The sequence below is a fragment of the Microtus oregoni genome, unplaced genomic scaffold (genome assembly GCF_018167655.1).
Source record: "Microtus oregoni isolate MIOR12 unplaced genomic scaffold, Mior012 000066F_ref0000041, whole genome shotgun sequence".
Classification (NCBI taxonomy): Eukaryota; Metazoa; Chordata; class Mammalia; order Rodentia; family Cricetidae; genus Microtus; species Microtus oregoni.
This window is the reverse complement of record NW_024543952.1, coordinates 2,499,383-2,521,786: the sequence shown is the minus strand read 5'-3', so window position 1 is coordinate 2,521,786 and position 22,404 is coordinate 2,499,383.

Here is a 22,404-nt window from a genome sequence, read left to right as displayed (position 1 = left end):
TCGGTGCTTGGGGTGCTGGGTGCTCAGTTCTCAGGGTGCTCAGTGCTTGGGGTGCAGGGTGCTCAGTACTCAGGGTGCTGGTTGCTCAGTGCTCAGGGTGCTGGGTGCTGAGTACTCAGGGTGCTGGGTGCTCAGTACTCAGGGTGCTGGGTGCTCAGTGCTCGGTGTGCTGGGTGCTCAGTGCTCGGGTTGCTGGGTGCTCAGTGCTCGGGGTGCTGGGTGCTCAGTTCTCAGGGTGCTGGGTGCTCAATGCTCGGGATGCTGGGTGCTCAGTGCTAGGTGTGCTCGGTGCTCAGTGCTCGGGGTGGTGGGTGCTCAGTACTCGGGGTGCTCAGTGCCCAGTACTCAGGGTGCTGGGTGCTCAGGACTCAGGGTGCTGGGTGCTCATTGCTCGGGGTGCTGGATCCTCAGTGTTACGGGTGCTGGGTGCTCAGTGCTCGGGGTGCTGGGTGCTCAGTGCTCGGGGCCCTGGGTGCTCAGTGCTCGGGGTGCTCGGTGCTCAGTACTCAGGGTTCTGGGTGCTCAGTGCTCAGGGTGCTCGGTGCTCAGTACTCAGGGTGCTGGGTGCTCAGTGCTCAGCGTGCTCGGTGCTCAGTACGTTGGGTGCTCAGTACTCAGGGTGTTGGGTGCTCAGTGCTCAGGGTGATCGGTGCTCAGTAAACAGGGTGCTCAGTACTCAGGGTGCTGGGTGCTCAGGGCTCGGGGTGCTGGGTGCTGAGTGCTCAGGGTGCTGGGTGCTCAGTACTCGGGGTGCTCGGTGCTCAGTACTCAGGGTGCTGGGTGCTCAGTACTCAGGGTGCTGGGTGCTCAATGATCAGGGTGCTCTCTGCTCAGTACTCAGGGTGCTGGGTGCTCAGTGCTCAGGATGCTGGGTGCTCAGTACTCAGGGTGCTGGGTGCTCAGTGCTCAGGGTGATCGGTGCTCAGTCCTCAGGGTGCTCAGTACTCAGGGTGCTGGGTGCTCAGTGCTCAGGTTGCTCAGTACTCAGGGTGCTGGATACTCAGTACTCAGGGTGCTGTGTGCTCAGTGCTCGGGGTGGTGGGTGCTCAGTACTCAGGGTGCTGGGTGCTCAGTGCTCAGGGTGCTGGGTGCTCAGTACTCAGGGTGCTGGCTGCTCATTCTCGTGGTGCTGGGTGCTCAGTGCTCGGGGTGCTGGGTGCTCAGTGCTCAGCGTGCTGGGTGTTCAGTACTCAGGGTGCTCGGTTCTCAGTACTCAGGGTGCTGGGTGCTCATTCTCGGGGTGCTGGGTGCTCAGTGCTCAGGGTCCTCGGTGCTCAGTACTCAGGGTGCTCAGTACTCAGCGTGCTTTGTGCTCAGTGCTCAGGGTGCTGGGTGCTTAGTACTCAGGGTGCTGGGTGCTCAGTACTCACGGTGCTGGGTGCTCAGTACTCGGGGTGCTGGGTGCTCATTACTCAGTGTGCTGGGTGCTCAGTGCTCAGGGTGCTCGCTGCTCAGTACTCTTTTTGCTGGGTGCTCAGTACTCAGGGTGCTGGGTGCTCAGTGCTCGGGGTGCTAAGTGCTCAGTGCTCAGGATGCTCGGTGCTCAGTACTTTTGGTGCTGGGTGCTCGGTACTCAGGGTGCTGGGTGCTCAGTGCTCGGGGTGCTCGGTGCCCAGTACTCAGGGTGCTGGGTGCTCAGTTCTCAGGATGCTGGGTGCTCAGTACTCAGGGTGCTCAGTACTCAGTACTCAGGGTGCTGGGTGCTCAGTGCTTGGGGTGTTGGGTGCTCAGTGCTCAGGGTGCTGGGTGCTCAGTGCTCGGGGTGCTGGGTGCTCAGTGCTCAGGTGCTGGGTGCTAAGTACTCAGGTTGCTGGGTGCACAGTACTCAGGTTGCACAGTACTCAGGGTGCTGGGTGCTCAGTGCTCGGGGTGCTGGGTGCTCAGTACTCAGGGTGCTCAGTACTAAGGATGCTGGGTGCTCAGTACTCAGGGTGCTGGTTGCTCAGTACTCAGGGTGCTGGGTGCTCAGTCCTCAGGGTGCTAAGTGCTCAGGGTGCTGGGTGCTCAGTGCTCGGGGAGCTCGGTGCTCAGTACTCAGGGTGCTGAGTGCTCAGTACTCAGGGTGCTGGGTGCTCAGTACTCAGGCTGTTGGGTGCTCAGTGCTCGGGGTTTTGGGTGCTCAGTGCTCAGGGTGCTCAGTACTCAGGGTGCTGGGTGCTCAGTACTCAGGGTGCTGGGTGGTCAGTGCTCGGGGTGCTGGGTGCTCAGTACTCAGGATGCTGTTTGCTCAGTGCTCGGGGTGCTCGGTGCTCAGTACTCAAGGTGCTGGGTGCTCAGTGCTCACGGTGCTGGGTGCTCAGAACTCAGGGTGCTCAGTACTCAGGGTGCTGAGTGCTCAGTACTCAGGGTGCTGGGTGCTCAGTACTCAGGGTGCTGGGTGCTCAGTACTCAGGGTGCTGGGTGCTCAGTGCTCGGGGTGCGGGGTGCTCATTAATCAGGGTGCTGGGTGCTCAGTACTCAGGGTGCTCAGTGCTTGGGGTGCTGGGTGCTCAGTACTCAGGATGCTCAGTGCTTGGGGTGCTGGGTGCTCAGTACTCAGGGTGCTGGTTGCTCAGTGCTCAGGGTGCTGGCTGCTGAGTACTCAGGGTGCTGGGTGCTCAGTACTCAGGGTACTGGGTGCTCAGTGCTCGGGATGCTGGGAGCTCAGTGCTCGGGGTGCTGGGTGCTCAGTGCTCGGGGTGCTGGGTGCTTAGTGCTCAGGGTGCTGGGTGCTCAGTGCTCGGGGTGCTGGGTGCTCAGTGCTCGGGGTGCTCGGTGCTCAGTGCTCGGGGTGCTGGGTACTCAGTACTCGGGGTGCTCAGTGCTCAGTACTCAGGGTGCTGGGTGCTCAGTGCTCAGGGTGCTGGGTGCTCAGTGCTCGGGGTGCTGGGTGCTCGGTGCTCAGGTTGCTGGGTGCTCAGTACTCGGGGTGCTGGGTGCTCAGTACTCAGGGTGCTCAGTGCTCGGGGTGCTGGGTGCTCAGTACTCAGGGTGCTGGGTGCTCAGTACTCAGGGTTCTGGGTGCTCATTCTCGGGGTGCTGGGTGCTCAGTGCTCGGGGTGCTGGGTGCTCAGTACTCGGGGTGGTGGGTGCTCAGTGCTCAGCATGCTGTGTGCTCAGTACTCAGGGTGCTCGGTTCTCAGTACTCAGGGGGCTGGGTGCTCATTGTCGGTGTGCTGGGTGCTCAGTGCTCGGGGTGCTGGGTGCTCAGTGCTCAGGGTCCTCGATGCTCAGTACTCAGGGTGCTCAGTACTCAGCGTGCTTTGTGCTCAGTGCTCAGGGTGCTGGGTGCTCAGTACTCAGGGTGCTGAGTGCTCAGTACTCACGGTGCTGGGTGCTCAGTACTCAGGGTGCTCAGTACTCAGTACTCAGGGTGCTGGGTGCTCAGTGCTTGGGGTACTGGGTGCTCAGTGCTCAGGGTGCTGGGTGCTCAGTGCTCGGGGTGCTGGGTGCTCAGTACACGGGGTGCTCGGTGCTCAGTACTCAGGGTGCTGGGTGCTCAGTACTCAGGGTGCTGGGTGCTCAGTGCTCAGGGTGCTGTGTGCTCAGTCCTCAGGTTGCTGGGTGCTCAGTACTCAGGGTGCTGGGTGCTCAGTGCTCAGGGTGCTGGGTGCTCAGTGCTCGGGGTGCTAGGTGCTCAGTGCTCAGTGTGCTGGGTACTCAGTGCTCAGTACACAGGGTGCTGAGTGCTCAGTGCTCGGGGTGCTGGGTGCTCAGTGCTCAGGGTGCTGGGTACTCAGTGCTCAGTACACAGGGTGCTGAGTGCTCAGTGCACAGGGTGCTGGGTGCTCAGTACTCAGGGTGCTCAGTGCTCAGGGTGCTGGGTGCTCAGTGCTCAGGGTGCTGGGTACTCAGTGCTCAGTACACAGGGTGCTGAGTGCTCAGTGCTCGGGGTGCTGGGTGCTCAGTGCTCAGGGTGCTGGGTGCTCAGTGCTCAGGGTGCTGGGTGCTCAGTACTCAGGGTCCTGGGTGCTCAGTGCTCAGGGTGCTGGGTGCTCAGTACTCAGGGTGCTGGGTCCTCAGTACTCAGGGTGCTGGGTGTTCAGTGCTCAGGGTACTGGGTGCTCAGTACTCAGGGTGCTCGGTGCTTAGTACTCAGGGTGCTGGGTGCTCAGTACTCCGGGTGCTGGGTGCTCAGTGCTCGGGGTGCTCGGTGCTCAGTGCTCAGGGTGCTGGGTGCTCAGTACTCAGGGTGCTCAGTGCTCAGTACTCAGGGTGCTCAGTGCTCAGTACTCAGGGTGCTCAGTGCTCAGGGTGCTGGGTGCTCAGTGCTCGGGGTGCTGGGTGCTCAGTGCTCACGGTGCTGTGTGCTCAGTACTCAGGGTGCTCAGTACTCAGGGTGCTGGGTGCTCAGTGCTCAGGGTGCTGGGTGCTCAGTGCTCAGGGAGCTGGGTGCTCAGAGCTCAGTGTGCTCGGTGCTCAGTGCTCAGGTTGCTGGGTGCTCAATACTCAGGGTGCTTGGTGCTCAGTACTCAGGGTGCTCAGTGCTCAGTACTCAGGGTGCTCAGTGCTCAGGGTGCTGGGTGCTCAGTGCTCGGGGTGCTTTGTACTCAGTCCTCAGGGTGCTGGGTGCTCAGTGCTCAGGGTGCTAGGTGCTCAGTGCTCAGGGTGCTGGGTGCTCAGTACTCAGGGTGCTGGGTGCTCAGTGCTCGGGGTGCTGGGGGCTCAGTACTCAGGGTTCTGGGTGCTCAGTGCTCAGGGTGCTGGGTGCTCAGTGCTCGGGGTGCTGGGTGCTCATTAATCAGGGTGCTGGGTGCTCAGTACTCAGGGTGCTCAGTGCTTGGGGTGCTGGGTGCTCAGTACTCAGGGTGCTCAGTGCTTAGGCTGCTGGGTGCTCAGTACTCAGGGTGCTGGTTGCTCAGTGCTCAGGGTGCTGGGTGCTGAGTACTCAGGGTGCTGGGTGCTCAGTACTCAGGGTGCTGGGTGCTCAGTGCTCAGGGTGATCGGTGCTCAGTGCTCGGGGTGCTCGTTGCTCAGTGCTCGGGGTGCTGGGTGCTCAGTGCTCAGGGTGCTGGGTGCTGAGTACTCAGGGTGCTGGGTGGTCAGTACTCAGGGTGCTGGGTGCTCAGCGCTCGGTGTGCTGGGTGCTCAGTGCTCGGGTTGCTGGGTGCTCAGTGCTCGGGTTGCTGGGTGCTCAGTGCTCGGGGTGCTGGGTGCTCAGTGCTCGGGGTGCTGGGTGCTTAGTGCTCAGGGTGCTGGGTGCTCAGTGCTCGGGGTGCTGGGTGCTCAGTGCTCGGGGTGCTCGGTGCTCAGTGCTCGGGGTGCTGGGTACTCAGTACTCGGGGTGCTCAGTGCTCAGTACTCAGGGTGCTGGGTGCTCAGTGCTCTGGGTGCTGGGTGCTCAGTGCTCGGGGTGCTGGGTGCTCGGTGCTCAGGTTGCTGGGTGCTCAGTACTCGGGGTGCTGGGTGCTCAGTACTCAGGGTGCTCAGTGCTCGGGGTGCTGGGTGCTCAGTACTCAGGGTGCTGGGTGCTCAGTACTCAGGGTTCTGGGTGCTCATTCTCGGGGTGCTGGGTGCTCAGTGCTCGGGGTGCTGGGTGCTCAGTACTCGGGGTGGTGGGTGCTCAGTGCTCAGCATGCTGGGTGCTCAGTACTCAGGGTGCTCGGTTCTCAGTACTCAGGGGGCTGGGTGCTCATTGTCGGTGTGCTGGGTGCTCAGTGCTCGGGGTGCTGGGTGCTCAGTGCTCAGGGTCCTCGATGCTCAGTACTCAGAGTGCTCAGTACTCAGCGTGCTTTGTGCTCAGTGCTCAGGGTGCTGGGTGCTCAGTACTCAGGGTGCTGAGTGCTCAGTACTCACGGTGCTGGGTGCTCAGTACTCAGGGTGCTCAGTACTCAGTACTCAGGGTGCTGGGTGCTCAGTGCTTGGGGTACTGGGTGCTCAGTGCTCAGGGTGCTGGGTGCTCAGTGCTCGGGGTGCTGGGTGCTCAGTACACGGGGTGCTCGGTGCTCAGTACTCAGGGTGCTGGGTGCTCAGTACTCAGGGTGCTGGGTGCTCAGTGCTCAGGGTGCTGTGTGCTCAGTCCTCAGGTTGCTGGGTGCTCAGTACTCAGGGTGCTGGGTGCTCAGTGCTCAGGGTGCTGGGTGCTCAGTGCTCGGGGTGCTAGGTGCTCAGTGCTCAGTGTGCTGGGTACTCAGTGCTCAGTACACAGGGTGCTGAGTGCTCAGTGCTCGGGGTGCTGGGTGCTCAGTGCTCAGGGTGCTGGGTACTCAGTGCTCAGTACACAGGGTGCTGAGTGCTCAGTGCACAGGGTGCTGGGTGCTCAGTACTCAGGGTGCTCAGTGCTCAGGGTGCTGGGTGCTCAGTGCTCAGGGTGCTGGGTACTCAGTGCTCAGTACACAGGGTGCTGAGTGCTCAGTGCTCGGGGTGCTGGGTGCTCAGTGCTCAGGGTGCTGGGTGCTCAGTGCTCAGGGTGCTGGGTGCTCAGTACTCAGGGTCCTGGGTGCTCAGTGCTCAGGGTGCTGGGTGCTCAGTACTCAGGGTGCTGGGTCCTCAGTACTCAGGGTGCTGGGTGTTCAGTGCTCAGGGTACTGGGTGCTCAGTACTCAGGGTGCTCGGTGCTTAGTACTCAGGGTGCTGGGTGCTCAGTACTCCGGGTGCTGGGTGCTCAGTGCTCGGGGTGCTCGGTGCTCAGTGCTCAGGGTGCTGGGTGCTCAGTACTCAGGGTGCTCAGTGCTCAGTACTCAGGGTGCTCAGTGCTCAGTACTCAGGGTGCTCAGTGCTCAGGGTGCTGGGTGCTCAGTGCTCGGGGTGCTGGGTGCTCAGTGCTCACGGTGCTGTGTGCTCAGTACTCAGGGTGCTCAGTACTCAGGGTGCTGGGTGCTCAGTGCTCAGGGTGCTGGGTGCTCAGTGCTCAGGGAGCTGGGTGCTCAGAGCTCAGTGTGCTCGGTGCTCAGTGCTCAGGTTGCTGGGTGCTCAGTACTCAGGGTGCTGGGTGCTCAGTACTCAGGGTGCTCTGTGCTTGGGGTGCTGGGTGCTCAGTACTCAGGGTGCTCAGTGCTTGGGGTGCTGGGTGCTCAGTACTCAGGGTGCTGGTTGCTCAGTGCTCAGGGTGCTGGCTGCTGAGTACTCAGGGTGCTGGGTGCTCAGTACTCAGGGTACTGGGTGCTCAGTGCTCGGGATGCTGGGTGCTCAGTGCTCGGGGTGCTGGGTGCTCAGTGCTCGGGGTGCTGGGTGCTTAGTGCTCAGGGTGCTGGGTGCTCAGTGCTCGGGGTGCTGGGTGCTCAGTGCTCGGGGTGCTCGGTGCTCAGTGCTCGGGGTGCTGGGTACTCAGTACTCGGGGTGCTCAGTGCTCAGTACTCAGGGTGCTGGGTGCTCAGTGCTCAGGGTGCTGGGTGCTCAGTGCTCGGGGTGCTGGGTGCTCGGTGCTCAGGTTGCTGGGTGCTCAGTACTCGGGGTGCTGGGTGCTCAGTACTCAGGGTGCTGCGTGCTCATTGCTCGGGGTGCTGGGTGCTCAGTGCTCCGGGTGCTGGGTGCTCAGTGCTCGGGGTGCTGGGTGCTCAGTGCTCAGGGTGCTGGGTGCTCAGTGCTCGGGGTGCTCGGTGCTCAGTACTCAGGGTTCTGTGTGCTCAGTGCTCAGGGTGCTCGGTGCTCAGTACTCAGGGTGCTGGGTGCTCAGTGCTCGGTGTGCTCGGTGCTCAGTACGTTGGGTGCTCAGTACTCAGGGTGCTGGGTGCTCAGTGCTCAGGGTGATCGGTGATCACCACTCAGCGTGCACAGTAATCAGGGAGCTGGGTGCTCAGTATTCAGGGTGCTCAGTGCTCGGGGTGCTGGGTGCTCAGTACTCAGGGTGCTGGGTGCTCAGTACTCAGGGTTCTGGGTGCTCATTCTCGGGGTGCTGGGTGCTCAGTGCTCGGGGTGCTGGGTGCTCAGTACTCGGGGTGGTGGGTGCTCAGTGCTCAGCATGCTGGGTGCTCAGTACTCAGGGTGCTCGGTTCTCAGTACTCAGGGGGCTGGGTGCTCATTCTCGGTGTGCTGGGTGCTCAGTGCTCGGGGTGCTGGGTGCTCAGTGCTCAGGGTCCTCGATGCTCAGTACTCAGGGTGCTCAGTACTCAGCGTGCTTTGTGCTCAGTGCTCAGGGTGCTGGGTGCTCAGTACTCAGGGTGCTGAGTGCTCAGTACTCACGGTGCTGGGTGCTCAGTACTCAGGGTGCTCAGTACTCAGTACTCAGGGTGCTGGGTGCTCAGTGCTTGGGGTACTGGGTGCTCAGTGCTCAGGGTGCTGGGTGCTCAGTGCTCGGGGTGCTGGGTGCTCAGTACACGGGGTGCTCGGTGCTCAGTACTCAGGGTGCTGGGTGCTCAGTACTCAGGGTGCTGGGTGCTCAGTGCTCAGGGTGCTGTGTGCTCAGTCCTCAGGTTGCTGGGTGCTCAGTACTCAGGGTGCTGGGTGCTCAGTGCTCAGGGTGCTGGGTGCTCAGTGCTCGGGGTGCTAGGTGCTCAGTGCTCAGGGTGCTGGGTACTCAGTGCTCAGTACACAGGGTGCTGAGTGCTCAGTGCTCGGGGTGCTGGGTGCTCAGTGCTCAGGGTGCTGGGTACTCAGTGCTCAGTACACAGGGTGCTGAGTGCTCAGTGCACAGGGTGCTGGGTGCTCAGTACTCAGGGTGCTCAGTGCTCAGGGTGCTGGGTGCTCAGTGCTCAGGGTGCTGGGTACTCAGTGCTCAGTACACAGGGTGCTGAGTGCTCAGTGCTCGGGGTGCTGGGTGCTGAGTGCTCAGGGTGCTGGGTGCTCAGTGCTCAGGGTGCTGGGTGCTCAGTACTCAGGGTCCTGGGTGCTCAGTGCTCAGGGTGCTGGGTGCTCAGTACTCAGGGTGCTGGGTCCTCAGTGCTCAGGGTGCTGGGTGCTCAGTGCTCGGGGTGCTCAGTACTCAGGGTGCTGGGTGTTCAGTGCTCAGGGTACTGGGTGCTCAGTACTCAGGGTGCTCGGTGCTTAGTACTCAGGGTGCTGGGTGCTCAGTACTCCGGGTGCTGGGTGCTCAGTGCTCGGGGTGCTCGGTGCTCAGTGCTCAGGGTGCTGGGTGCTCAGTACTCAGGGTGCTCAGTGCTCAGTACTCAGGGTGCTCAGTGCTCAGTACTCAGGGTGCTCAGTGCTCAGGGTGCTGGGTGCTCAGTGCTCGGGGTGCTGGGTGCTCAGTGCTCACGGTGCTGTGTGCTCAGTACTCAGGGTGCTCAGTACTCAGGGTGCTGGGTGCTCAGTGCTCAGGGTGCTGGGTGCTCAGTGCTCAGGGTGCTGGGTGCTCAGAGCTCAGTGTGCTCGGTGCTCAGTGCTCAGGTTGCTGGGTGCTCAATACTCAGGGTGCTGGGTGCTCAGTACTCAGGGTGCTCAGTGCTCAGTACTCAGGGTGCTCAGTGCTCAGGGTGCTGGGTGCTCAGTGCTCGGGGTGCTTTGTACTCAGTCCTCAGGGTGCTGGGTGCTCAGTACTCAGGGTGCTAGGTGCTCAGTGCTCAGGGTGCTGGGTGCTCAGTACTCAGGGTTCTGGGTGCTCAGTGCTCGGGGTGCTGGGGGCTCAGTACTCAGGGTGCTGGGTGCTCAGTGCTCAGGGTGCTGGGTGCTCAGTGCTCGGGGTGCTGGGTGCTCATTAATCAGGGTGCTGGGTGCTCAGTACTCAGGGTGCTCAGTGCTTGGGGTGCTGGGTGCTCAGTACTCAGGGTGCTCAGTGCTTAGGCTGCTGGGTGCTCAGTACTCAGGGTGCTGGTTGCTCAGTGCTCAGGGTGCTGGGTGCTGAGTACTCAGGGTGCTGGGTGCTCAGTACTCAGGGTGCTGGGTGCTCAGTGCTCAGGGTGATCGGTGCTCAGTGCTCGGGGTGCTCGTTGCTCAGTGCTCGGGGTGCTGGGTGCTCAGTGCTCAGGGTGCTGGGTGCTGAGTACTCAGGGTGCTGGGTGGTCAGTACTCAGGGTGCTGGGTGCTCAGCGCTCGGTGTGCTGGGTGCTCAGTGCTCGGGTTGCTGGGTGCTCAGTGCTCGGGTTGCTGGGTGCTCAGTGCTCGGGGTGCTGGGTGCTCAGTGCTCAGGGTGCTGGGTGCTCAGTGCTCGGTGTGCTGGGTGCTCAGTGCTCGGGTTGCTGGGTGCTCAGTGCTCGGGTTGCTGGGTGCTCAGTGCTCGGGGTGCTGGGTGCTCAGTGCTCAGGGTGCTGGGTGCTCAGTACTCGGGGTGCTCAGTGCTCAGTACTCAGGGTGTTGGGTGCTCAGTACTCAGGTCTCTGGGTGCTCATTGCTCGGGGTGCTGGGTCCTCAGTGTTACGGGTGCTGGGTGCTCAGTGCTCGGGGTGCTGGGTGCTCAGTGCTCGGGGCCCTGGGTGCTCAGTGCTCGGGGTGCTCGGTGCTCAGTACTCAGGGTTCTGGGTGCTCAGTGCTCAGGGTGCTCGGTGCTCAGTACTCAGGGTGTTGGGAGCTCAGTGCTCAGGGTGATCGGTGCTCAGTACTCAGGGTGCTCAGTACTCAGGGTGCTGGGTGCTCAGGGCTCGGGGTGCTGGGAGCTCAGTACTCAGGGTGCTGGGTGCTCAGTGCTCTGGGTGCTGGGTGCTGAGTGCTCAGGGTGCTGGGTGATCAGTACTTGGGGTTGCTCGGTGCTCAGTACTCAGGGTGCAGGGTGCTCAGTACTCAGGGTGCTGGGTGCTCAGTGATCAGGGTGCTCTCTGCTCAGTACTCAGGGTGCTGGGTGCTCAGTGCTCAGGATGCTGGGTGCTCAGTACTCAGGGTGCTGGGTGCTCAGTGCTCAGGGTGATCGGTGCTCAGTCCTCAGGGTGCTCAGTACTCAGGGTGCTGGGTGCTCAGTGCTCAGGTTGCTCAGTGCTCAGGGTGCTGGGTGCTGAGTACTCAGGGTGCTGGGTGCTCAGTACTCAGGGTGCTGGGTGCTCAGTGCTCGGGGTGCTTTGTACTCAGTCCTCAGGGTGCTGGGTGCTCAGTGCTCAGGGTGCTAGGTGCTCAGTGCTCAGGGTGCTGGGTGCTCAGTACTCAGGGTGCTGGGTGCTCAGTGCTCGGGGTGCTGGGGGCTCAGTACTCAGGGTGCTGGGTGTTCAGTGCTCAGGGTGCTGGGTGCTCAGTGCTCGGGGTGCTGGGTGCTCATTAATCAGGGTGCTGGGTGCTCAGTACTCAGGGTGCTCAGTGCTTGGGGTGCTGGGTGCTCAGTACTCAGGGTGCTCAGTGCTTAGGCTGCTGGGTGCTCAGTACTCAGCGTGCTGGTTGCTCAGTGCTCAGGGTGCTGGGTGCTGAGTACTCAGGGTGCTGGGTGCTCAGTACTCAGGGTGCTGGGTGCTCAGTGCTCAGGGTGATCGGTGCTCAGTGCTCGGGGTGCTCGTTGCTCAGTGCTCGGGGTGCTGGGTGCTCAGTGCTCAGGGTGCTGGGTGCTGAGTACTCAGGGTGCTGGGTGGTCAGTACTCAGGGTGCTGGGTGCTCAGCGCTCGGTGTGCTGGGTGCTCAGTGCTCGGGTTGCTGGGTGCTCAGTGCTCGGGTTGCTGGGTGCTCAGTGCTCGGGGTGCTGGGTGCTCAGTGCTCAGGGTGCTGGGTGCTCAGTGCTCGGGGTGCTGGGTGCTCAGTGCTCGGTGTGCTCGGTACTCAGTGCTCGGGGTATTGGGTGCTCAGTACTCGGGGTGCTCAGTGCTCAGTACTCAGGGTGTTGGGTGCTGAGTACTCAGGGTGCTGGGTGCTCAGTACTCAGGGTGCAGGGTGCTCAGTGCTCGGTGTGCTGGGTGCTCAGTGCTCGGGTTGCTGGGTGCTCAGTGCTCAGGGTGCTGGGTGCTCAGTGCTCAGGGTGCTGGGTGCTCAGTGCTCGGGATGCTGGGTGCTCAGTGCTAGGTGTGCTCGGTGCTCAGTGCGCGGGGTGGTGGGTGCTCAGTACTCGAGGTGCTCAGTGCCCAGTACTCAGGGTGCTGGGTGCTCAGTACTCAGGGTGCTGGGTGCTCATTGCTCGGGGTGCTGGGTCCTCAGTTTTACGGGTGCTGGGTGCTCAGTGCTCGGGGTGCTGGGTGCTCAGTGCTCGGGGCCCTGGGTGCTCAGTGCTCGGGGTGCTCGGTGCTCAGTACTCAGGGTTCTGGGTGCTCAGTGCTCAGGGTGCTCGGTGCTCAGTACTCAGGGTGCTGGGTGCTCAGTGCTCAGCGTGCTCGGTGCTCAGTACGTTGGGTGCTCAGTACTCAGGGTGTTGGGTGCTCAGGGCTCGGGGTGCTGGGAGCTCAGTACTCAGGGTGCTGGGTGCTCAGTGCTCGGGGTGCTGGGTGCTGAGTGCTCAGGGTGCTGGGTGCTCAGTACTCGGGGTGCTCGGTGCTCAGTACTCAGGGTGCTGGGTGCTCAGTACTCAGGGTGCTGGGTGCTCAGTGATCAGGGTGCTCTCTGCTCAGTACTCAGGGTGCTGGGTGCTCAGTGCTCAGGATGCTGGGTGCTCAGTACTCAGGGTGCTGGGTGCTCAGTGCTCAGGGTGATCGGTGCTCAGTCCTCAGGGTGCTCAGTACTCAGGGTGCTGGGTGCTCAGTGCTCAGGGTGCTGGGTGCTCAGTACTCAGGGTGCTCAGTGCTCAGTACTCAAGGTGCTCAGTGCTCAGGGTGCTGGGTGCTCAGTACTCAGGGTGCTGGGTGCTCGGTGCTGAGTACACTGGGTGCTCAGTACTCAGGGTGATCGGTGCTCAGTCCTCAGGGTGCTCAGTGCTCAGGTTGCTGGGTGCTCTGTACTCAGGGTGCTCAGTGCTCAGTACTCAGGGTGCTCAGTGCTCAGGGTGCTGGGTGCTCAGTGCTCTGGATGCTGGGTACTCAGTCCTCAGAGTGCTGGGTGCTCAGTGCTCAGGGTGCTCGGTGCTCAGTGCTCAGGGTGCTGGGTGCTCAGTACTCAGGGTGCTGGGTGCTCAGTGCACGGGGTGCTAGGGGCTCAGTACTCAGGGTGCTGGGTGCTCAGTGCTCAGGGTGCTGGGTGCTCAGTGCTCAGGGTGCTCGGTTCTTAGTACTCATGGTGCTCGGTGCTCGGGGTGCTGGGTGCTCAGTGCTCGGGGTGCTGGGTGTTCAGTGCTCGGGGTGCTGGGTGCTCAGTACTCAGGGTGCTCGGTGCTCAGTACTAAGGGTGCTGGGTGCTCAGTGCTCAGGGTGCTGGGTGCTCAGTACTCAGGGTGCTGGGTGCTCGGTGCTCAGTACACTGGGTGCTCAGTACTCAGGGTGCTGGGTGCTCAGTACTCAGGGTGCTCGGTGCTTGGGGTGCTGGGTGCTCAGTTCTCAGGGTGCTCAGTGCTTGGGGTGCAGGGTGCTCAGTACTCAGGGTGCTGGTTGCTCAGTGCTCAGGGTGCTGGGTGCTGAGTACTCAGGGTGCTGGGTGCTCAGTACTCAGGGTGCTGGGTGCTCAGTGCTCGGTGTGCTGGGTGCTCAGTGCTCGGGTTGCTGGGTGCTCAGTGCTCGGGGTGCTGGGTGCTCAGTTCTCAGGGTGCTGGGTGCTCAATGCTCGGGATGCTGGGTGCTCAGTGCTAGGTGTGCTCGGTGCTCAGTGCTCGGGGTGGTGGGTGCTCAGTACTCGGGGTGCTCAGTGCCCAGTACTCAGGGTGCTGGGTGCTCAGGACTCAGGGTGCTGGGTGCTCATTGCTCGGGGTGCTGGATCCTCAGTGTTACGGGTGCTGGGTGCTCAGTGCTCGGGGTGCTGGGTGCTCAGTGCTCGGGGCCCTGGGTGCTCAGTGCTCGGGGTGCTCGGTGCTCAGTACTCAGGGTTCTGGGTGCTCAGTGCTCAGGGTGCTCGGTGCTCAGTACTCAGGGTGCTGGGTGCTCAGTGCTCAGCGTGCTCGGTGCTCAGTACGTTGGGTGCTCAGTACTCAGGGTGTTGGGTGCTCAGTGCTCAGGGTGATCGGTGCTCAGTAAACAGGGTGCTCAGTACTCAGGGTGCTGGGTGCTCAGGGCTCGGGGTGCTGGGTGCTGAGTGCTCAGGGTGCTGGGTGCTCAGTACTCGGGGTGCTCGGTGCTCAGTACTCAGGGTGCTGGGTGCTCAGTACTCAGGGTGCTGGGTGCTCAATGATCAGGGTGCTCTCTGCTCAGTACTCAGGGTGCTGGGTGCTCAGTGCTCAGGATGCTGGGTGCTCAGTACTCAGGGTGCTGGGTGCTCAGTGCTCAGGGTGATCGGTGCTCAGTCCTCAGGGTGCTCAGTACTCAGGGTGCTGGGTGCTCAGTGCTCAGGTTGCTCAGTACTCAGGGTGCTGGATACTCAGTACTCAGGGTGCTGTGTGCTCAGTGCTCGGGGTGGTGGGTGCTCAGTACTCAGGGTGCTGGGTGCTCAGTGCTCAGGGTGCTGGGTGCTCAGTACTCAGGGTGCTGGCTGCTCATTCTCGTGGTGCTGGGTGCTCAGTGCTCGGGGTGCTGGGTGCTCAGTGCTCAGCGTGCTGGGTGTTCAGTACTCAGGGTGCTCGGTTCTCAGTACTCAGGGTGCTGGGTGCTCATTCTCGGGGTGCTGGGTGCTCAGTGCTCAGGGTCCTCGGTGCTCAGTACTCAGGGTGCTCAGTACTCAGCGTGCTTTGTGCTCAGTGCTCAGGGTGCTGGGTGCTTAGTACTCAGGGTGCTGGGTGCTCAGTACTCACGGTGCTGGGTGCTCAGTACTCGGGGTGCTGGGTGCTCATTACTCAGTGTGCTGGGTGCTCAGTGCTCAGGGTGCTCGCTGCTCAGTACTCTTTTTGCTGGGTGCTCAGTACTCAGGGTGCTGGGTGCTCAGTGCTCGGGGTGCTAAGTGCTCAGTGCTCAGGATGCTCGGTGCTCAGTACTTTTGGTGCTGGGTGCTCGGTACTCAGGGTGCTGGGTGCTCAGTGCTCGGGGTGCTCGGTGCCCAGTACTCAGGGTGCTGGGTGCTCAGTTCTCAGGATGCTGGGTGCTCAGTACTCAGGGTGCTCAGTACTCAGTACTCAGGGTGCTGGGTGCTCAGTGCTTGGGGTGTTGGGTGCTCAGTGCTCAGGGTGCTGGGTGCTCAGTGCTCGGGGTGCTGGGTGCTCAGTGCTCAGGTGCTGGGTGCTAAGTACTCAGGTTGCTGGGTGCACAGTACTCAGGTTGCACAGTACTCAGGGTGCTGGGTGCTCAGTGCTCGGGGTGCTGGGTGCTCAGTACTCAGGGTGCTCAGTACTAAGGATGCTGGGTGCTCAGTACTCAGGGTGCTGGTTGCTCAGTACTCAGGGTGCTGGGTGCTCAGTCCTCAGGGTGCTAAGTGCTCAGGGTGCTGGGTGCTCAGTGCTCGGGGAGCTCGGTGCTCAGTACTCAGGGTGCTGAGTGCTCAGTACTCAGGGTGCTGGGTGCTCAGTACTCAGGCTGTTGGGTGCTCAGTGCTCGGGGTTTTGGGTGCTCAGTGCTCAGGGTGCTCAGTACTCAGGGTGCTGGGTGCTCAGTACTCAGGGTGCTGGGTGGTCAGTGCTCGGGGTGCTGGGTGCTCAGTACTCAGGATGCTGTTTGCTCAGTGCTCGGGGTGCTCGGTGCTCAGTACTCAAGGTGCTGGGTGCTCAGTGCTCACGGTGCTGGGTGCTCAGAACTCAGGGTGCTCAGTACTCAGGGTGCTGAGTGCTCAGTACTCAGGGTGCTGGGTGCTCAGTACTCAGGGTGCTGGGTGCTCAGTACTCAGGGTGCTGGGTGCTCAGTGCTCGGGGTGCGGGGTGCTCATTAATCAGGGTGCTGGGTGCTCAGTACTCAGGGTGCTCAGTGCTTGGGGTGCTGGGTGCTCAGTACTCAGGATGCTCAGTGCTTGGGGTGCTGGGTGCTCAGTACTCAGGGTGCTGGTTGCTCAGTGCTCAGGGTGCTGGCTGCTGAGTACTCAGGGTGCTGGGTGCTCAGTACTCAGGGTACTGGGTGCTCAGTGCTCGGGATGCTGGGAGCTCAGTGCTCGGGGTGCTGGGTGCTCAGTGCTCGGGGTGCTGGGTGCTTAGTGCTCAGGGTGCTGGGTGCTCAGTGCTCGGGGTGCTGGGTGCTCAGTGCTCGGGGTGCTCGGTGCTCAGTGCTCGGGGTGCTGGGTACTCAGTACTCGGGGTGCTCAGTGCTCAGTACTCAGGGTGCTGGGTGCTCAGTGCTCAGGGTGCTGGGTGCTCAGTGCTCGGGGTGCTGGGTGCTCGGTGCTCAGGTTGCTGGGTGCTCAGTACTCGGGGTGCTGGGTGCTCAGTACTCAGGGTGCTCAGTGCTCGGGGTGCTGGGTGCTCAGTACTCAGGGTGCTGGGTGCTCAGTACTCAGGGTTCTGGGTGCTCATTCTCGGGGTGCTGGGTGCTCAGTGCTCGGGGTGCTGGGTGCTCAGTACTCGGGGTGGTGGGTGCTCAGTGCTCAGCATGCTGTGTGCTCAGTACTCAGGGTGCTCGGTTCTCAGTACTCAGGGGGCTGGGTGCTCATTGTCGGTGTGCTGGGTGCTCAGTGCTCGGGGTGCTGGGTGCTCAGTGCTCAGGGTCCTCGATGCTCAGTACTCAGGGTGCTCAGTACTCAGCGTGCTTTGTGCTCAGTGCTCAGGGTGCTGGGTGCTCAGTACTCAGGGTGCTGAGTGCTCAGTACTCACGGTGCTGGGTGCTCAGTACTCAGGGTGCTCAGTACTCAGTACTCAGGGTGCTGGGTGCTCAGTGCTTGGGGTACTGGGTGCTCAGTGCTCAGGGTGCTGGGTGCTCAGTGCTCGGGGTGCTGGGTGCTCAGTACACGGGGTGCTCGGTGCTCAGTACTCAGGGTGCTGGGTGCTCAGTACTCAGGGTGCTGGGTGCTCAGTGCTCAGGGTGCTGTGTGCTCAGTCCTCAGGTTGCTGGGTGCTCAGTACTCAGGGTGCTGGGTGCTCAGTGCTCAGGGTGCTGGGTGCTCAGTGCTCGGGGTGCTAGGTGCTCAGTGCTCAGTGTGCTGGGTACTCAGTGCTCAGTACACAGGGTGCTGAGTGCTCAGTGCTCGGGGTGCTGGGTGCTCAGTGCTCAGGGTGCTGGGTACTCAGTGCTCAGTACACAGGGTGCTGAGTGCTCAGTGCACAGGGTGCTGGGTGCTCAGTACTCAGGGTGCTCAGTGCTCAGGGTGCTGGGTGCTCAGTGCTCAGGGTGCTGGGTACTCAGTGCTCAGTACACAGGGTGCTGAGTGCTCAGTGCTCGGGGTGCTGGGTGCTCAGTGCTCAGGGTGCTGGGTGCTCAGTGCTCAGGGTGCTGGGTGCTCAGTACTCAGGGTCCTGGGTGCTCAGTGCTCAGGGTGCTGGGTGCTCAGTACTCAGGGTGCTGGGTCCTCAGTACTCAGGGTGCTGGGTGTTCAGTGCTCAGGGTACTGGGTGCTCAGTACTCAGGGTGCTCGGTGCTTAGTACTCAGGGTGCTGGGTGCTCAGTACTCCGGGTGCTGGGTGCTCAGTGCTCGGGGTGCTCGGTGCTCAGTGCTCAGGGTGCTGGGTGCTCAGTACTCAGGGTGCTCAGTGCTCAGTACTCAGGGTGCTCAGTGCTCAGTACTCAGGGTGCTCAGTGCTCAGGGTGCTGGGTGCTCAGTGCTCGGGGTGCTGGGTGCTCAGTGCTCACGGTGCTGTGTGCTCAGTACTCAGGGTGCTCAGTACTCAGGGTGCTGGGTGCTCAGTGCTCAGGGTGCTGGGTGCTCAGTGCTCAGGGAGCTGGGTGCTCAGAGCTCAGTGTGCTCGGTGCTCAGTGCTCAGGTTGCTGGGTGCTCAATACTCAGGGTGCTTGGTGCTCAGTACTCAGGGTGCTCAGTGCTCAGTACTCAGGGTGCTCAGTGCTCAGGGTGCTGGGTGCTCAGTGCTCGGGGTGCTTTGTACTCAGTCCTCAGGGTGCTGGGTGCTCAGTGCTCAGGGTGCTAGGTGCTCAGTGCTCAGGGTGCTGGGTGCTCAGTACTCAGGGTGCTGGGTGCTCAGTGCTCGGGGTGCTGGGGGCTCAGTACTCAGGGTTCTGGGTGCTCAGTGCTCAGGGTGCTGGGTGCTCAGTGCTCGGGGTGCTGGGTGCTCATTAATCAGGGTGCTGGGTGCTCAGTACTCAGGGTGCTCAGTGCTTGGGGTGCTGGGTGCTCAGTACTCAGGGTGCTCAGTGCTTAGGCTGCTGGGTGCTCAGTACTCAGGGTGCTGGTTGCTCAGTGCTCAGGGTGCTGGGTGCTGAGTACTCAGGGTGCTGGGTGCTCAGTACTCAGGGTGCTGGGTGCTCAGTGCTCAGGGTGATCGGTGCTCAGTGCTCGGGGTGCTCGTTGCTCAGTGCTCGGGGTGCTGGGTGCTCAGTGCTCAGGGTGCTGGGTGCTGAGTACTCAGGGTGCTGGGTGGTCAGTACTCAGGGTGCTGGGTGCTCAGCGCTCGGTGTGCTGGGTGCTCAGTGCTCGGGTTGCTGGGTGCTCAGTGCTCGGGTTGCTGGGTGCTCAGTGCTCGGGGTGCTGGGTGCTCAGTGCTCGGGGTGCTGGGTGCTTAGTGCTCAGGGTGCTGGGTGCTCAGTGCTCGGGGTGCTGGGTGCTCAGTGCTCGGGGTGCTCGGTGCTCAGTGCTCGGGGTGCTGGGTACTCAGTACTCGGGGTGCTCAGTGCTCAGTACTCAGGGTGCTGGGTGCTCAGTGCTCTGGGTGCTGGGTGCTCAGTGCTCGGGGTGCTGGGTGCTCGGTGCTCAGGTTGCTGGGTGCTCAGTACTCGGGGTGCTGGGTGCTCAGTACTCAGGGTGCTCAGTGCTCGGGGTGCTGGGTGCTCAGTACTCAGGGTGCTGGGTGCTCAGTACTCAGGGTTCTGGGTGCTCATTCTCGGGGTGCTGGGTGCTCAGTGCTCGGGGTGCTGGGTGCTCAGTACTCGGGGTGGTGGGTGCTCAGTGCTCAGCATGCTGGGTGCTCAGTACTCAGGGTGCTCGGTTCTCAGTACTCAGGGGGCTGGGTGCTCATTGTCGGTGTGCTGGGTGCTCAGTGCTCGGGGTGCTGGGTGCTCAGTGCTCAGGGTCCTCGATGCTCAGTACTCAGAGTGCTCAGTACTCAGCGTGCTTTGTGCTCAGTGCTCAGGGTGCTGGGTGCTCAGTACTCAGGGTGCTGAGTGCTCAGTACTCACGGTGCTGGGTGCTCAGTACTCAGGGTGCTCAGTACTCAGTACTCAGGGTGCTGGGTGCTCAGTGCTTGGGGTACTGGGTGCTCAGTGCTCAGGGTGCTGGGTGCTCAGTGCTCGGGGTGCTGGGTGCTCAGTACACGGGGTGCTCGGTGCTCAGTACTCAGGGTGCTGGGTGCTCAGTACTCAGGGTGCTGGGTGCTCAGTGCTCAGGGTGCTGTGTGCTCAGTCCTCAGGTTGCTGGGTGCTCAGTACTCAGGGTGCTGGGTGCTCAGTGCTCAGGGTGCTGGGTGCTCAGTGCTCGGGGTGCTAGGTGCTCAGTGCTCAGTGTGCTGGGTACTCAGTGCTCAGTACACAGGGTGCTGAGTGCTCAGTGCTCGGGGTGCTGGGTGCTCAGTGCTCAGGGTGCTGGGTACTCAGTGCTCAGTACACAGGGTGCTGAGTGCTCAGTGCACAGGGTGCTGGGTGCTCAGTACTCAGGGTGCTCAGTGCTCAGGGTGCTGGGTGCTCAGTGCTCAGGGTGCTGGGTACTCAGTGCTCAGTACACAGGGTGCTGAGTGCTCAGTGCTCGGGGTGCTGGGTGCTCAGTGCTCAGGGTGCTGGGTGCTCAGTGCTCAGGGTGCTGGGTGCTCAGTACTCAGGGTCCTGGGTGCTCAGTGCTCAGGGTGCTGGGTGCTCAGTACTCAGGGTGCTGGGTCCTCAGTACTCAGGGTGCTGGGTGTTCAGTGCTCAGGGTACTGGGTGCTCAGTACTCAGGGTGCTCGGTGCTTAGTACTCAGGGTGCTGGGTGCTCAGTACTCCGGGTGCTGGGTGCTCAGTGCTCGGGGTGCTCGGTGCTCAGTGCTCAGGGTGCTGGGTGCTCAGTACTCAGGGTGCTCAGTGCTCAGTACTCAGGGTGCTCAGTGCTCAGTACTCAGGGTGCTCAGTGCTCAGGGTGCTGGGTGCTCAGTGCTCGGGGTGCTGGGTGCTCAGTGCTCACGGTGCTGTGTGCTCAGTACTCAGGGTGCTCAGTACTCAGGGTGCTGGGTGCTCAGTGCTCAGGGTGCTGGGTGCTCAGTGCTCAGGGAGCTGGGTGCTCAGAGCTCAGTGTGCTCGGTGCTCAGTGCTCAGGTTGCTGGGTGCTCAATACTCAGGGTGCTTGGTGCTCAGTACTCAGGGTGCTCAGTGCTCAGTACTCAGGGTGCTCAGTGCTCAGGGTGCTGGGTGCTCAGTGCTCGGGGTGCTTTGTACTCAGTCCTCAGGGTGCTGGGTGCTCAGTGCTCAGGGTGCTAGGTGCTCAGTGCTCAGGGTGCTGGGTGCTCAGTACTCAGGGTGCTGGGTGCTCAGTGCTCGGGGTGCTGGGGGCTCAGTACTCAGGGTTCTGGGTGCTCAGTGCTCAGGGTGCTGGGTGCTCAGTGCTCGGGGTGCTGGGTGCTCATTAATCAGGGTGCTGGGTGCTCAGTACTCAGGGTGCTCAGTGCTTGGGGTGCTGGGTGCTCAGTACTCAGGGTGCTCAGTGCTTAGGCTGCTGGGTGCTCAGTACTCAGGGTGCTGGTTGCTCAGTGCTCAGGGTGCTGGGTGCTGAGTACTCAGGGTGCTGGGTGCTCAGTACTCAGGGTGCTGGGTGCTCAGTGCTCAGGGTGATCGGTGCTCAGTGCTCGGGGTGCTCGTTGCTCAGTGCTCGGGGTGCTGGGTGCTCAGTGCTCAGGGTGCTGGGTGCTGAGTACTCAGGGTGCTGGGTGGTCAGTACTCAGGGTGCTGGGTGCTCAGCGCTCGGTGTGCTGGGTGCTCAGTGCTCGGGTTGCTGGGTGCTCAGTGCTCGGGTTGCTGGGTGCTCAGTGCTCGGGGTGCTGGGTGCTCAGTGCTCAGGGTGCTGGGTGCTCAGTGCTCGGGGTGCTGGGTGCTCAGTGCTCGGTGTGCTCGGTACTCAGTGCTCGGGGTGGTGGGTGCTCAGTACTTGGGGTGCTCAGTGCTCAGTACTCAGGGTGTTGGGTGCTCAGTACTCAGGGTGCTGGGTGCTCATTGCTCGGGGTGCTGGGTCCTCAGTGTTACGGGTGCTGGGTGCTCAGTGCTCGGGGTGCTGGGTGCTCAGTGCTCGGGGCCCTGGGTGCTCAGTGCTCGGGGTGCTCGGTGCTCAGTACACAGGGTTCTGGGTGCTCAGTGCTCAGGGTGCTCGGTGCTCAGTACTCAGGGTGTTGGGAGCTCAGTGCTCAGGGTGATCGGTGCTCAGTACTCAGGGTGCTCAGTACTCAGGGTGCTGGGTGCTCAGGGCTCGGGGTGCTGGGAGCTCAGTACTCAGGGTGCTGGGTGCTCAGTGCTCTGGGTGCTGGGTGCTGAGTGCTCAGGTTGCTGGGTGCTCAGTACTTGGGGTTGCTCGGTGCTCAGTACTCAGGGTGCTGGGTGCTCAGTACTCAGGGTGCTGGGTGCTCAGTGATCAGGGTGCTCTCTGCTCAGTACTCAGGGTGCTGGGTGCTCAGTGCTCAGGATGCTGGGTGCTCAGTACTCAGGGTGCTGGGTGCTCAGTGCTCAGGGTGATCGGTGCTCAGTCCTCAGGGTGCTCAGTACTCAGGGTGCTGGGTGCTCAGTGCTCAGGTTGCTCAGTGCTCAGGGTGCTGGGTGCTGAGTACTCAGGGTGCTGGGTGCTCAGTACTCAGGGTGCTGGGTGCTCAGTGCTCGGGATGCTGGGTGCTCAGTGCTCGGGGTGCTGGGTGCTCAGTGCTCGGGGTGCTGGGTGCTCAGTGCTCAGGGTGCTGGGTGCTGAGTACTCAGGGTGCTGGGTGCTCAGTACTCAGGGTGCTGGGTGCTCAGTGCTCGGGTTGCTGGGTGCTCAGTGCTCGGGGTGCTGGGTGCTCAGTGCTCAGGGTGCTGGGTGCTCAGTGCTCGGGGTGCTGGGTGCTCAGTGCTCGGTGTGCTCGGTGCTCAGTGCTCGGGGTGGTGGGTGCTCAGTACTCGGGGTGCTCAGTGCTCAGTACTCAGGGTGTTGGGTGCTCAGTACTCAGGGTGCTGGGTGCTCATTGCTCGGGGTGCTGGGTCCTCAGTGTTACGGGTGCTGGGTGCTCAGTGCTCGGGGTGCTGGGTGCTCAGTGCTCGGGGCCCTGGGTGCTCAGTGCTCGGGGTGCTCGGTGCTCAGTACTCAGGGTTCTGGGTGCTCAGTGCTCAGGGTGCTCGGTGCTCAGTACTCAGGGTGCTGGGTGCTTAGTGCTCAGTGTGCTCGGTGCTCAGTACGTTGGGTGCTCAGTACTCAGGGTGTTGGGTGCTCAGTGCTCAGGGTGATCGGTGCTCAGTACTCAGGGTGCTCAGTACTCAGGGTGCTGGGTGCTCAGGGCTCGGGATGCTGGGTGCTCAGTGCTCGGGGTGCTGGGTGCTCAGTGCTCGGGGTGCTGGGTGCTCAGTGCTCAGGGTGCTGGGTGCTCAGTGCTCGGGGTGCTGGGTGCTCAGTGCTCGGGGTGCTCGGTGCTCAGTGCTCGGGGTGCTGGGTACTCAGTACTCGGGGTGCTCAGTGCTCAGTACTCAGGGTGCTGGGTGC